This window comes from Bos taurus, chromosome 1, assembly GCF_002263795.3.
Source record: "Bos taurus isolate L1 Dominette 01449 registration number 42190680 breed Hereford chromosome 1, ARS-UCD2.0, whole genome shotgun sequence".
In the NCBI taxonomy this organism is placed as follows: domain Eukaryota; kingdom Metazoa; phylum Chordata; class Mammalia; order Artiodactyla; family Bovidae; genus Bos; species Bos taurus.
The window spans coordinates 44,348,146-44,362,459 of NC_037328.1; the positions used below are offsets into that span (position 1 = coordinate 44,348,146).

At 43.6% G+C, this 14,314-nt stretch overlaps 2 protein-coding genes across 5 annotated transcripts in view; one reads left to right on the forward strand and one right to left on the reverse strand.

Annotated features, from left to right (window-relative positions):
* CMSS1 (cms1 ribosomal small subunit homolog) overlaps positions 1-14,314 on the forward strand; it is a 395,379-nt gene that overhangs the window by 262,191 nt on the left and 118,874 nt on the right.
* The window catches only part of FILIP1L (filamin A interacting protein 1 like), a 308,326-nt gene that overhangs the window by 254,308 nt on the left and 39,704 nt on the right, over positions 1-14,314 (reverse strand). The gene's annotated exons all lie outside the window — the stretch shown is intronic.

The following is a 14,314-nucleotide window of genomic DNA, read 5'->3' on the forward strand; positions in this document are numbered from 1 at the left end:
GCAACCCACTCCAGTGTTCTTGCCTGGAGAATCCCAGGGACGGGGAGCCTGGTGAGCTGCCGTCTATGGGGTCGCACAGAGTCAGACACGACTGACACAACTTAGCAGCAGCAGCAGCAGCTGATCAGGACTACCTCAGCAATAGCCACGGTCGGAAACCACCTAACATTTATTAGCAAAATTTTCTTACTTAGGTGACGAATAGATGTGCACATAGAATACAGAAAGGTGCCATTATAAAAGGGGAGGGCACACATTTTTCGATGTTACAATATATAGGAGTCTTGCAGATGATCCTAAAGGACCAAAGATGAGTCATCGCTAAGGACAGAGAATGTTTGTGAGATGACAGGCTCTTCCTGCACATCAGTGGACCATTCCCTGTGCCCCACCTTGGACCCTCAGCGTTGGTTAGCTCAGATGGGGCCAGGCTTATGGACTTTTAAACATCTTCATAGCTGGTTCAGGACCCTACACAATTTTGCTTGGCGATTGGAATCTAAATGTCCAGTTGATGTAGGCATTTGTTAGTTATTCCAGATCAGATCATGCATGGTATTAATTTTGAGGCCCTTATTTTACTTATCCTTATTCTTTATGCTTTACCTCACTTTAACCATCTCTTTTGCCTCCCTAATGATACTTAGAGATCTGAAACAGTCCACCACTCTCTGTGGTAAAACTGTCTTCTTTTAATACAGAGGATTTAATACTTACCAGTATTAGCATCCATTCCTTCCCCACTTGCCCTCTGGGTCACTGTATGCGTTACAGTCAATCCCTCACAGAGTCACACCAGCCCCTCCAAGCTTAAAAATGCCTCTACCTCTTCCTAGGGCTTCCCAGGTGGCACTAGTGGTAAAGAATCCACCTGCAACTCAGGAGATGCCAGAGACAAGGGTTTGATCCCTGGGTCAAGGAACGGCAACCCACTCCAGTAATCTTGCCTGGAGAATCCCATGGATAGAGGAGCCTGGCGGGCTATAGTCAATGCGATCACAAGAATTGGATACAACTTAGGGACTGGATCATCATAATTCAAAGGATGACAGCTTTAATTTTCTGTGTGCGAATTTGCGGGGCGGGGTGTGTATACACATACATACATACAGTTTTATTTTTTAAGCAACTGTATAAGCCAAATTGAAAAACTCTTGAGCTTCTACTGGCAGCTAATGTACAGAGATGAATGCTTTCTTGTCCGGAGTTTGACAGGCTTTAGAAGTTATTTTAAGGATCATTTTAATTTGGGGGCTTTAATTTTCATTTTAAAAAACTTGATTAGCTAGTTTTTGTTTTCTAGTTTACATGGTCATAAGAAAAGTCAATCTGCAAAAAATCTCATTAAAACTCTGGGCTTTGGGGCACAGTTGGGAAAAGTAATTTTTAAAAGCATCTCATTCCTTGTATCTGTAAAGAGGGTTCCGGTTGAAGAGAGAAGCTGGTCTGCCCTGTTGTTTGAAGTATGGAGATGAAACCGAATCAAACGTTAAAATCTCTCCACATGTCCCCCCCTCAATACTGTCAATCATAACATTGCTGGTACTGAATGCGGACTGGAAAAGTTGCTTCTAGGCCTCCTCTCAAACTCAACACTGGACCTTCTAGAATCAGGTAGTAGAGCCCTTGGTTTTGTCGTCATTGTTATTTGTTTTTTGTTTTGTTTGGGTTTCGTTTTATTATTTCTGACGTCAGACATCCCAAAAGAATGGAATTTTATTTTATTATTTTAAAAACATTTTTTTAGAAAGGGAGATTTCGAAAGTGGGTTTCAGTCTGCTTTAAACCTTCTAGGGCTCTTTTCTTCTGGAGTTACAGGATTTTCTTCTGAGAATGTATTTGCAATGTAGTGGACTGGGAAGACAGAGGATATACCAAAGTAAACATTATATGAGCTTCTGCTTTGCAATTTACTTACTAAGTAGATAAAACCTCAGACTATTTCCTGTGTATCTTAAGGAACAAATTTGTCACCAGCTCCCCAGACCCACTGCCTGTCTTTTTTCAACTACTCACCCATCTGACCCCCGCAACACACACTCCCCACACACACTTTTTTCTTTTTAACATTAAAGCCCCTCCAAAGGCGACTTTAACATTAGAGCCATTCCATTGGTATAAGCCAGTTTTCATTCTTTGTGTTTTGACATATGCAGCCCAGTATTAAATGCAGAAAACTGACTTAAAGACCCCTTGGTTCTCTAGGGGACAGAAGGCCCTGAAATGGAGGGAGGGAGACTCTGGCAGAGGGCTTGGAAAATGCTTACAGTCCTAATGGATCTTGTGATTTCCACTTGCTGGTTTTCTTTAGCCTCAAATTCGTTGAGGGCATGTTGGCAAATCACACTCATAAGAATGCTTTTAAAAAGTTCTGTGTTGCCATCTACCACATAAGGCTGATTTTTCCAAATAACTAATTTTTTAAGAAGTTCAGCGGTTAGATTTGTACGCAGTAAACATATTAGCAGAGGGCAGATTTGAGCAAAAAGAAACCTAAATAAGCAAACAATATGTTTATTCTTGTTGCTTACCCATGGATGCAGGATATATCAACCCTAGCATATGTCACACACTCACCCCTGTGTGTGCATAGCAAAACACTATTCTAGACGTTTGTTTGATATAGGGAAGAACAAGACGAAGTTCTTGCTTTAGGGTAAGTCTGATAGGGTTGAAACCCATGAGCCCAATTGACGAAATAGAATCTGGAAAGTGATCTAAGTGAGATATACATTGAGAAATCTGTTTGGTGTGATGTTTGTGGCACTGGAAGTGGATTGCCACCCCAGTGCTACTCCCAAGTGTAGTCTGAGAGCTGGCTGCATCAGCATCGGAGACGCAGATTCTCCGGCCCACTCTAGATCTGCTGGTCCCGACTCTCTGGGTACGGGGTGGCCCAGTAATCTGTATTTTAAGGAGTTTTTATGTTTTAACAAGATTCTCCAGGTAATTCTTTTGCCCTCTAAAATCTGAGAACCACTGTTCTAAGCCTTAGTTCCCCAAGCTACTCTAATTCTCTTGGTAGTTATTATCATCCAAATCACAGGTGAGGGGAAATGGGAGTGTCAGAGATTAATTTTGCCAAAAGTAACAGCTGATATTACTGTTGCAGTATCAACAGTATTAATATTGTTAATACAGTTCTGATTCTCTTGAACCATATCTGTGTCATGTAGTCTGCAGTCCTCATGCCACTGCCTGCTGTGTCATCCTAGAAAGTGTCGACCATGAAAAACATTCTCTAAAAGAGTTCTTTCTTGGTTTTCCACTCGTGGTGTTACTCTTTCTGCCTACATAGAAAGCACTGACTTTAATAACTTTGCCAATGCCGTAGTGCCCATAGCTGTGGTCACCGTGAGGCCAAGGTGCAGAGGCTACTTTAGGTTTGTTTTCCTGGCCACGTAATCATCAGATGATCAGTTGATATCCCCAATAACTACATCCTTGTGCCTGATTGGTGCACCAGCATGTCAGTACAAATTAGATTTGGGATGAGGAAGAAAACCTTATTTTTGAAGATAAATTCTATTTAATCAGCATACGTGTATATATATATTCCACCTACCATTTGCTTAATGCTGCGCTCCTCATTATAAGGCAGTGGTGCTCAAAATGTGGTCCCTGGACCAGCAGGATACCTGGGAGCTTGTTACCTGTGCACGTATTGGGCCTTACCTGGGCCTTCTGTCGGGAACTCTGGGGGTGGGGCCCAGCAGCCTGTTCTTAAAATTCTTCCAGATGATTCCGATGCATACTAAAGTTTGAAAACCATGAAAAACATTCTCTTGAAGAGTTCTTTCTTGGTTGGGCTTCCCAGATGGTGCTAGTGGTAAAGAACCTGCCTACCAGTGCAGAAGACATGGGTTCAATCCCTGGGTTGGGAAGATCCCCTGGAGGAGGGCATGGCAACCCAGTCCAGCATTCTTTCCCGGAGAATCCCACGGACAGAGGAGCCTGGCAGGCTACAATCCATGGGGTCACAAAGAGACACAAACTCTGGGAACTTAGCACATGCGCACACATGCACTGTAAGGGGTATGAGAAGTTAGAGACCTAGCCTTCACTGAGAAAGATATTATCTGTGTTACCTTGTCCACCTGTGAATGGCTAAATTCAGATTGGGATTTCTGATAACTAAGAGCTCATGGAGGTATTATGATTTTGCTTTACCAATTTTGCTTTACTGTGTGTACAAGATTCAGAAATGCCTTCTGCAGCAGTTTGCGGGGTTTTTTCCTTCCTCTTTTAATGAGAGTCAGTCACTTATTTATAAAACCAGTTACAGAAATTTCAACATATTTTAGATGACAATTACACTTTTTTTCCCTCTCTCCAGGGGTCTCAGTTGCAAAGAATTCTTATAGAACTGAATTGTTTTGTTGGTGTAGGCAGTCATTTGCCATGTGGTGAGCTTGAAAACAGACTAAATAAATGGTCTGGATGGTGACGTCATGGACAGTGAGGATTAAAGCAAAGATAATGCAGAAGGCTGTGCTCCCTAAATAACCTGAGACCAGACCAACATCTGAAATCCTGGGTCACAGTTAAAGATTTTTGTTTGATATATTTACAGCCAGTCACTGCTTGTTTTTTCTCAGGATATTATATTTCAAGAGAAATCTGTTTGTCTTCTTCAGAGAGACACCTGAAAATGTGTATGCCACACAGATCTCCACTCAGGTGTGCTTTGTATACAGAAGAGCAAGCCTGGACTGTGATTGGGTTATCCAATATAGGGGCACCGAGTTGCACACTCCCGGTCCCATAAGTTCCAGGAGCTTTGCCCCCCTGTCGCCCTGCCTGCGTTTACGAAATAGAGAAACTGCCAGTGCTCGTAGTTGGCCTAACGTGGGAGATTCTTAGTCAGACTGATTTACACTGACGCTTTACCTTCTTGCCCTTTCTCAGCATTTTCACAAGTTATTTATGTCTCTCCTGTGGAGCAGGTCAGAGTATAGAAAGAATGTGACACTCATACTTTGGAAAGCTAGTAGCTAATACCCTGCTGAGGGTTTTATAATTAAGAAAGATGATGGCTTGGAATGTTGTTGAATCCCTGGGTCTGGTTCATCCCATTCTTCCATGGGTGTATATGACTGAGAATAGTGTGTGATTTGCAGGTAAAGTCTGACCTCAGTCACTTTATCTAAAATGCTGTCATATCGTCTGAGCTTTGCAGATGTGTTATTGTTTTACAGGTTTATTTAATGCCAATATAAACCCATACAGGGAGGGAGGAATGTCTAAAACTAATAAGATTATCTAGGCTATCCAACAAGTCAGTGGTATACTAGTTTTGGTTAATAAATTAATGATTAGCTAGTTTTAAAACTATGTACTTTGCTCTGAGTGCTGGTGAATAGTAATATAAAATACATTCCCCAGGGTCTCTCCCCAAGCCTTAAGCCACGAGGGCTGCCATTTCAAAGAGGTTTTGTTGACCAGCTAGGAAGCCCCTAGGCTTAGTACAGTAGAGAGGCACCGTATAGAAGCACAGAACACAGATACGATCAAGGCTGCCCCACAACTCACTCGTGCTCTTGTGTGCCGAAGACCCAGTTCACCTCTGGGGCCCCTTTCAAGCCCCTCCGAAATGCAACTTAAAATCCACGGAGGGTCTGGAAGGAGGTTAAGCTCTGAAGTCACACAGACCTGGATCTACTGCTAATGATGGAAAGTTCGGAATAACTGCTTCGTAAAATTATGGAAGATTACATGGAGCCCATGTAAAAATGCAGGACAATCAGAGAAATGCACGTTTAATCAAAGAAATACCCTTTTTCACATTTCAAATGGGTAGAATTTTGTTACTGTCATTCCTGGCATTGACGAAGATGCAGGAAATAGGTGCTCTTGCACATTGCTGTTAGTGTAAGTTACCTTAAAGGCAGTTTTGCAATGTTAGCATAAACCAGGATTGATGGATGGACGGACGACAATTAGGCAGTTAGTCTTTTGATCCAGTAATTACATTTTAAGGTATTTATCCCAAAGAAGTCATAAGGAAAATGTATAAAGATTTAGCTACTGCTTATCACACTACTGTTTATAATATTGAAGAACTAGGAGCAGTTCACACAGGACTGAAATTTTGTAGTCATTGGATGGATGCTGATTCTCTCCTACCTCTCTTGGAACCCCCATCCACTGCCACTCCCAGCTCCATCCCCACCACAATGAACCAGCAAGAAAACCAAGGCTAAAAGTAGTAAGTAAGGGCCACAAGGGAGAAGGCAATGGCACCCCACTCCAGTACTCTTGCCTGGAGAATCCCATGGGCGGAGGAGCCTGGTAGGCTGCAGTCCATGGGGTCGCTAGAGTCGGACACAACTGAGCGACTTCACTTTTACTTTTCATTTTCATGCATTGGAGAAGGAAATGGCAACCCACTCCAGTGTTCTTGCCTGGAGAATCCCAGGGACGGGGGAGCCTGGTGGGCTGCCTTCTATGGGGTCGCACAGAGTCAGACACGACTGACGCGACTTAGCAGCAGCAGTAGCAGCAAGGGCCACAAAATCAAATAACCAAGATAAACACCTGGGTTTCAGCCTTCTAAAGAATTCTTTGCTGCTGCTTTGCCTCTTTTTCATTAACATCAAGACTGACTTTCACAGGTCCATAATCCTTTATCCTCAATTCTGAAATTCAAGAAGTCCCCCAAAGTGCAACTTGTTAAGTTTTATGCAGACTCATTTGAAAACAAAACCTGATCTGAACTGTCACAATTCTGTTTAGAGTCTCTAATCATTGGCTGTGAATATTCATTTATCTTCCTGCAGGAATATTGTTTGATTAGTGGGTCTTGCCCAAGAACCTGCTGCAAGTGTTATATAATAATGTATATACTATTTTACCTTTCTAAAATCTAAAAAATTCTGAAATTTTTTGGTCTAGGAGTTTCTGATGAGGCATTTGGAGCCTATAGCTTCTTCGGCAAGGAGAAATCGACATATTCAAGGTTGAACAATAGAGCTTCAGATATGGATTAACTTACTTTTAACATTCCATGTATGGAACCCAGTGCTTTATGTAACAGTGAATGTTTCTCTAGCCACAGTTTTTTCTTAGTTTCTCTGAGTTTAGGTGTTCACTATTCATGTGTTGAGGCTGGCTTTAAATATTCTCCTGAAGAGGGTTAGTGGTAGTTTAGCCGCTAAGTCGTGTCTGACTCTTGCAACCCATGGACTATAGCCCACCAGGCTTCTCTGTCCATGGGTTTCCAGGCAAGTCCTTCTCCAGGGGATCTTCCTGACCCAAGGATCAAAGTCTGGTCTCCTGCCTTGCAGGCAGATTCTTTACCAGTTGAGCTATCAGGGAAGCCAAAGAGGGTTAATTATGAGAATAAAATTAACTTCATCTGGAAAGGACACTTACAATGCTCTATTAAAGATAATGACAAAAACCATTCCTATATTAAAGGTAATGATTCAGAAGACCTGGCTGTTAAGACTGGCATGTAGTTAGTCAACATGCAAAAGCCCATAGTTTTATGTTCTTGGTCTTAATGCTCCTATTTCCTGTTTGGACATTTCAAAAGAAAACACTCATCACTGGACTGTGGGTGGCTGGGACAACAGCAAAGATGAGCAGAGCTGTCCCCTTCTTTGTGAACTTGCCGCTATAGAGAGCACTTTCTCAGTGTTTTGTATACAGTGGAAAAGGTTAAAGACTTCTTTCTTTGAATTCATTATCAGTCAGTCAGTTCAGTTCAGTCGCTTGGTCGCGTCTGACTTTTTGCGACCCCATGGACTGCAGCACGCCAGGCCTCCCTGTCCATCACCAACTCCCAGAGTTTACTCAAACTCATATCCATTGAGTCGGTGATGCCATCCAACCATCTCTCCCTCTGTCGTCCCCTTCTTCTCCTGAATTCATAGGTTATCAATCCAAGAAACGAAGTTCAGCTCTTTCCACCCTTCCCCAGCAGGTGGCGCTGTGAAATAGAGGGATATGACAGTGCAGTAAGCTGCCTTTCCCACAAACCCAGTTACAACCTTACCAAGTACCCACATGATTTTGGCACTTAACATATCAATTGAAATACTTGAAAGTCTCCTAAAGGTCTAGTGCCTCAAACAAGTTCTGTTTAGTTTCCAGTCTTCTGTAAAGCTCCTTTCCTTTAAGATCAGCCATGTGAAGTGCTCACAGCATTGTGACTCTAGCCTTAACCAGATTGCTGAGGTCCTATAAAAAGGTACAATCCTGGTTCTGCACCTGGATGTTAGAATGGATTCTCTCTTCCCATTTGTGGAGAAGGCCATGTTCTCCTCTTCCAGGTGTAGGCCTTATTACCCCTCCTGCTTGGGAAAGGATCCATTAACTACTTGAATGAAATAACTAATTGGTGTTTCAGCCTTGACTGAGCCAGTCATTATTAGCTGCCTTCTCAGATACTCTACTGGAGAAGGCAATGGCACCCCACTCCAGTACTCTTGCCTGGAAAATCCCATGGACCGAGGAGCCTGGTAGGCTGCAATCCATGGGGTCGCTAAGAGTCAGACACGACTGAGCAACTTCACTTTCACTTTTCACTTTCATGCATTGGAGAAGGAAATGGCAACCCACTCCAGTGTTCTTGCCTGGAGAATCCCAGGGATGGGGAACCCTGGTGGGCTGCCATCTATGGGGTTGCACAGAGTCGGACACGACTGAAGCGACTTAGCAGCAGCAGATTCTCTACTCTAAGTAAACAAATGGTTAAGAGAAAGGGGGAAATAGCCTGTTGTGTCTCCCAGGCCTCTCTTTTTGGAAGGACTCTTTCCTCCTCTACTCTGATGGTTGCATTTTGGAGTTCCAGTATATCAGCCAATTGAATCAGTGTCATAGTCTAAGACCAGTGGCTCCTTCAGGCTGCAGTCTCCTGGGCCACCAGACAGTTTATACTCATAAGAACTTTCACTTCTTCTTCACAGACATTAATAGTTTCCTGGCACTGCCTTTCAGGAAATGTCGTCATGGTCTGGAGGAACCAATAAAAATACAAGTAACCTGTTTTGACAGATCTCTTTTCTGCCAGAAATTTCAGAACTGGTATAGGGGGTGGGGCAACGGCACACCAGTCCATTTGTGGGTGCATAGGAAGAAATCGTACATTTGCCAAAAGACTGAGAGGTGATGCCTGCCCTGAACATGAGCTGTAGATAGCTCTAAAGCTGTAAACAAATTCCAGCTCATTCTGGCAAACTTTAAAAAAAATAAATCTGATGTGAGAAGGCAACTCAAGTCTATGGTTCACTGGGAGATTTTTTTTTCTCTCTCATTTTTCTTCCTTCTTATTTCAAACACAATTCTGAACTCTTTTGATCCTCAAATAGAAAACTCACACATTAAAAATTAATAGCATTTGATTATGGATGCGCACGTGGTATGGCCATAAGGTATGCATAAAAGAGGCCATGGCTTTGGATAATTATTACCAAATGGCTAACTCTCGGTGCTCTTTGCTCACCCCCGTTATGGCCAGAGCACAGATCTGAATCTCATTAATGTAAGAGATATTGAATGTTGCTCTAGGACATTGATTGAACTTAGTTTTTGACTGGGGTAGGGGTGGAGACGCTCATTGCTTTTCCCATGCAAGTTTTTGAGGGAAGTTGATCACTGTAATACTAAAAGAATGTGGTTAAGAGTAAAAAACTGATAAAAGACATCAGAAAAGATCTCTGCTCTCTTCTAAACAGTGAATTAGAAGTATTTTTTCACACTAGCACTGGTTTCAAATACTCTGCATGTTGCTTTACTCTCCTAATCTGCTTAAACTTCAGCCTAAGTACTGGATCCAGCCCCGGCTGATCCAGGGAGTTCGAAGCGGGGACGGCTTCAGCGAGGATCAGGATACAATAGCTTCAATTAGATATTAATTAGAGATATACAGAGTAATAGAATGAGGATAGCTCAGTAGGAAAATTCAGTGGAGAAAAGAGGCTGAGTAGCTTGGTTTACGCGGGAGACCAATAAAACTTCAAGACAAGAAGCTTGCACCACTTACGTAGGCCTCGGGCGTCCTTCCGTTCTCCTGAAGGAGAGGAGACACTGAGGCCTCCCCGGTCGGATCTTAGAAGCCCAGGCAAAATTAGTAAGCTTGGTGGGTTCCGCGCTCCAGATGGAGACTCAGACAGAGTGAGAGAGAGAGTGACATGGGGAGACCAGTATTTCGAGAAACTGATCCCAATTCTTTATTTTCCATGGTCTACTTTTATACCCTGAGATGTTATGCAAAAGTCACGCGGGGTCAGCAGTCCTGACTTTTATCAAAGTCAGGTGCTTCATACAAATGTATACAGAGGTCTTAGGGGTGTTACATCATCTTCTGGCCAAGGGGCCTGCTGACAATTTATGACCCTCTCCTTGTGACAGCGGTCAGTCAACCAGGACACTTATTTCTCCAGGGGTGAACAGATGCCACCCAAATAAAGTTACATTCCTATAAGGGTGAGGGTATAGTGGGTTTTAGTTAAGGAAAGAATTTACTTAGCCTAAGGTCTAACGTGATTTATATCAAAGGTTAATACTTATTTCTTCTATATATTCATTAATGTGTGTAAGGGCAGGGGATGTGGAGACTTAGCAACCAACATTGGCTCAACAAATGAAAAACCCTTCACCAATACAGTTTCTAATCAGCCCACTATACTTATACTAATGGTTTTCTAACTTTTCTAAGGAACTTGTTTTTAGAAGGTTTAAAGCATCTCGTGCCTCACACAGATTGCTGTGAGCAATCACATGTGGCCGGACAAGCCTGTCAGGCAGGCTAGAGAACCTTCAGAGGAGTTTGTAGGTTAAAACACTCTTGTCACGCCCAGGAGTTTTTATTAACTGGAGCTCTAAGTTAACTCCTTCTCCGAAAGAGGTGGTGGGGGACAGCCCCCCGTAAAGTCAGAGGTGTAGGTGAAAGCACAAAGTAGTAAAGTAGGCAGGCTCTGGTTATGGGGGTAGATGCTCGAGGATTTCCAGGGGGACTCCTGAGGCTCGATCCCGCCTTTGTGTATGTCGAGCCTCCTTCCTCATGACCTTTGCCACGGGCTGAGTGCCTCACTCTGGCCCCCAACACATCACAAGGTTATATAACCTAAAGATCAATTGTGCCAATTTAAGAGTGGCAACCCACTCCAGTACTCTTGCCTGCAAATCCCATGGATGGAGGAGCCTGGTGGGCTGCAGTCCATGGGGTCGCTAGGAGTTGGACACGACTGAGCGACTTCACTTTTACTTTTCACTTTCATGCATTGGAGAAGGCAATGGCAACCCACTCCAGTGTTTTTGCCTGGAGAATCCCAGGGACGGGGGAGCCTGGTGGGCTGCTGTCTCTGGGGTTGCACAGAGTCAGACACAACTGAAGCGACTTAGCAGTAGCAGCAGCATGGGGTTGTGGTAAGTTGCTACTCCAAACCTATCAAAAGTTGCCCATGAAAAAATATTTTATATCAGTAATATTGTGGTTTTCTCTCTTTGTGAGTTTCCTTATTAAACTCTCTCCTATGTAGTACCCCTTTCCTAGACTTTAGAAACTTTTGTTTTTAAAGAGTCTAGGTGTGCTAACGTTTCTAAACTCCCTTTTTATGTCAAGTCCTTATAATTGCCCCTGTTTTGGATATATCACTATCAATTTTTGTTGCAGAAGTAGAGGAAAAGTAGATTTGATCCTGATTTTCTCTTACCCATTGCATCTTTTAATTAAAATCTTGCACTTGTTACACAACTAGCTGGATATAATGGAGAAATGTATAGGCCCAGAAGATAGTCAGGTATGGGGCTATTCTCTGGGGACGAAATGCCTCAGTAGGTATTCAGTCCCTGTTAAGACTGTCAACCTCTCCCATATTGCCCCCACCTGAGCAAAGCACTCAGAATGGACATTGTTTCAGCCTCTTGGTAAACCTTCCCTCGGAGAAGGCAATGGCACCCCACTCCAGTACTCTTGCCTGGAAAATCCCATGGACGGAGGAGCCTGGCAGGCTGCAGTCCATGGGGTCGCTAAGTCGGACAAGACTGAGCGACTTCACTTTCACTTTTCACTTTCATGCATTGGAGAAGGAAATGGCAACCCACTCCAGTGTTCTTGCCTGGAGAATCCCAGGGACGGGAGAGCCTGATGGGCTGCCGTCTATGAGGTCGCACAGAGTCGGACATGACTGAAGCAACTTAGCAGCAGCAGCAGCAAACCTTCCCTGGTTTCAAGGTATTCATTAAAACCTCCTTGGAAAGGGGGATAGAGGAAGTTTAGAAAAGACCAAGGATGTCAGTGTCCAAGTCCTGATTTCAGTCAGAGCCAAGCTGCATCTTTGATGTGTGTGTGTGTGGAGTGGCCGGGGAGTTTGGGGTGTGTGTGTGTTGGGGGGCGGACTGGTGGCCCTGGAGGCTGACCCTGAAGACACCTTTCTTGGTCCACACTCAGGCTCTCTGTCACTCTACTTCATCTATCCTAGCCGACACTGTTTGTCCCTGGATGATCCATGTCTGCCTTCCATATGATTTCAACTCTTGTCCTCCTCTTCCTGCCCTGGTCTCTTTTTCTCTTAGCTGCCACTGGCCCTTGGTTTCCTCTAGAAGAGTCCCTGTGACAGCTAACCTGGAGAGGTGATTAAAGTTCTCACACGGATTGGGCCCCCAACTGGGTTTTTTCCCAACTGTGAACCAGTGAGCTATCAATCAAGTGCCTTCTGGAGGGCTTTGCCAGATCAGCTAATTACTTACATTTCTATAACTTGATATGCAAGACCGAAACTTGATCCACAGACCGAAACTGAAATACAGAGTAATCTTACCTGCAGAGGTAAAGGACTAGTCTTTCCTGTGGCAAGCTAATTAGCACATGTCAGGAGAAAAATGTCGTCCTTAAACTGTCATTCTTTTAGATAAGCAAGTTGTACTTACCACTCTGAGTGTTGCATGGACCATATTTTAGGACAGAGCACTCAGCAGTAATATGTGAATTAGAAGTTCACTGATCTTAGCCACTTCAAATCTCATGTGCGAAGATCCTTCACCTATTGTTTCCACAAACCCATGGATTGTTCAGCTGTGAAGGGAATATTCTTAGAGATGGGAGACAGTTTTTTCCGTGGCCATCGGACCTAGTTGATCCCCTGCATTTCCAAATCCAGACTCTAACTTGAGTCTAAATCTGAGAGCTTCCTTTGACTCAGGCTTGGGATTCTGACAACAGATTTGTCTCTGGCTGGTATCTCCTCTACTTCTGATCGTAACTAACTGGCTTCTCTTTTTTTTCTTGTGACTCTCACTTTGTCAACTCACTGTTTTGAATGATGCAGAAAAAAATTGTTGACCCCAGATTGATAGAAAAATGAAGCAAGCTTTCACATCACTAAAGTGAAGTCGCTCAGTCATGTCCGACTCTCTGCGACCCCATGAGGACCAGGCTCCTCCGTCCATGGGATTTTCTAGGCAAGAGTACTGGAGTGGGTAGCCTTTTTCTTCTCCAGGGAACTTCCCGACCCAGGGATCGAACCCAGGTCTCCCACATTGTAGACAGACGTTTTACCATCTGAGCCACCAGGGAAGTCTCACATCACTAAAGTATACCTTAAATACAAATGAAATAGCTTTCCTCTGCAGCTTTCTGGAAAATATGGGGGTCGGGGAGGTGAGGGGGGAGACTGATAAGCCTAGGTCAATAAAACAGAAATCTTGAGGTTTTTCCTTTAGACCTTATGTGCAAAACCAAATAAGGAGTTTGGGCTCAGGATGCAAGAAAGTGAGTTCTGTGAGCAAATATCTTCATTTGGCACATTTTGTTAGGGCTTCTTGAAAGCCAGGAAGTTTTCAGTGCCAAGCTGATCCCTCAAGGGATCCTGGGAAATAGCCTGCTTGTCTCCTTAACCTGACAGCCAGTGTTCACTCTAACATTCAAAGTGAAGAGCAGGGAGCGTGTTGGCAAGACTTCCCAATTGATGTCTCTGGGTTTTGGCACCAAGAAGACTTTATTAGGAACCCTTTCTCTCACTCTTCTTAGGCTTTTCTTTACAGTCTGTGGGGTCACAAAGTCCAACATGACCAAGCGACTTTAAAACCCTAGAGTTCATTCAGCATTACCTTTCTCCCTTTGATTGCTCCCTGATGTTCTCACACACAGAGGAAGCAATGCTTTTCCTGTTTCCTTTCTGAAAACGGTTTCTTTCTATTCTGTGGTTCTCCCTTCTTACCTTTTTTCAATCTTGCATGTGGGTCAACTGTCTTCCATAGTCAACTGCAGGAAAAGGTTTGTGGGGGCTTTTTTTTTCTTTTTTTTTTTGCCTTCCCTCCTCCACAATTGGAAAATATGAGGCAGATCCTGTTTATGTATGCTGTAACC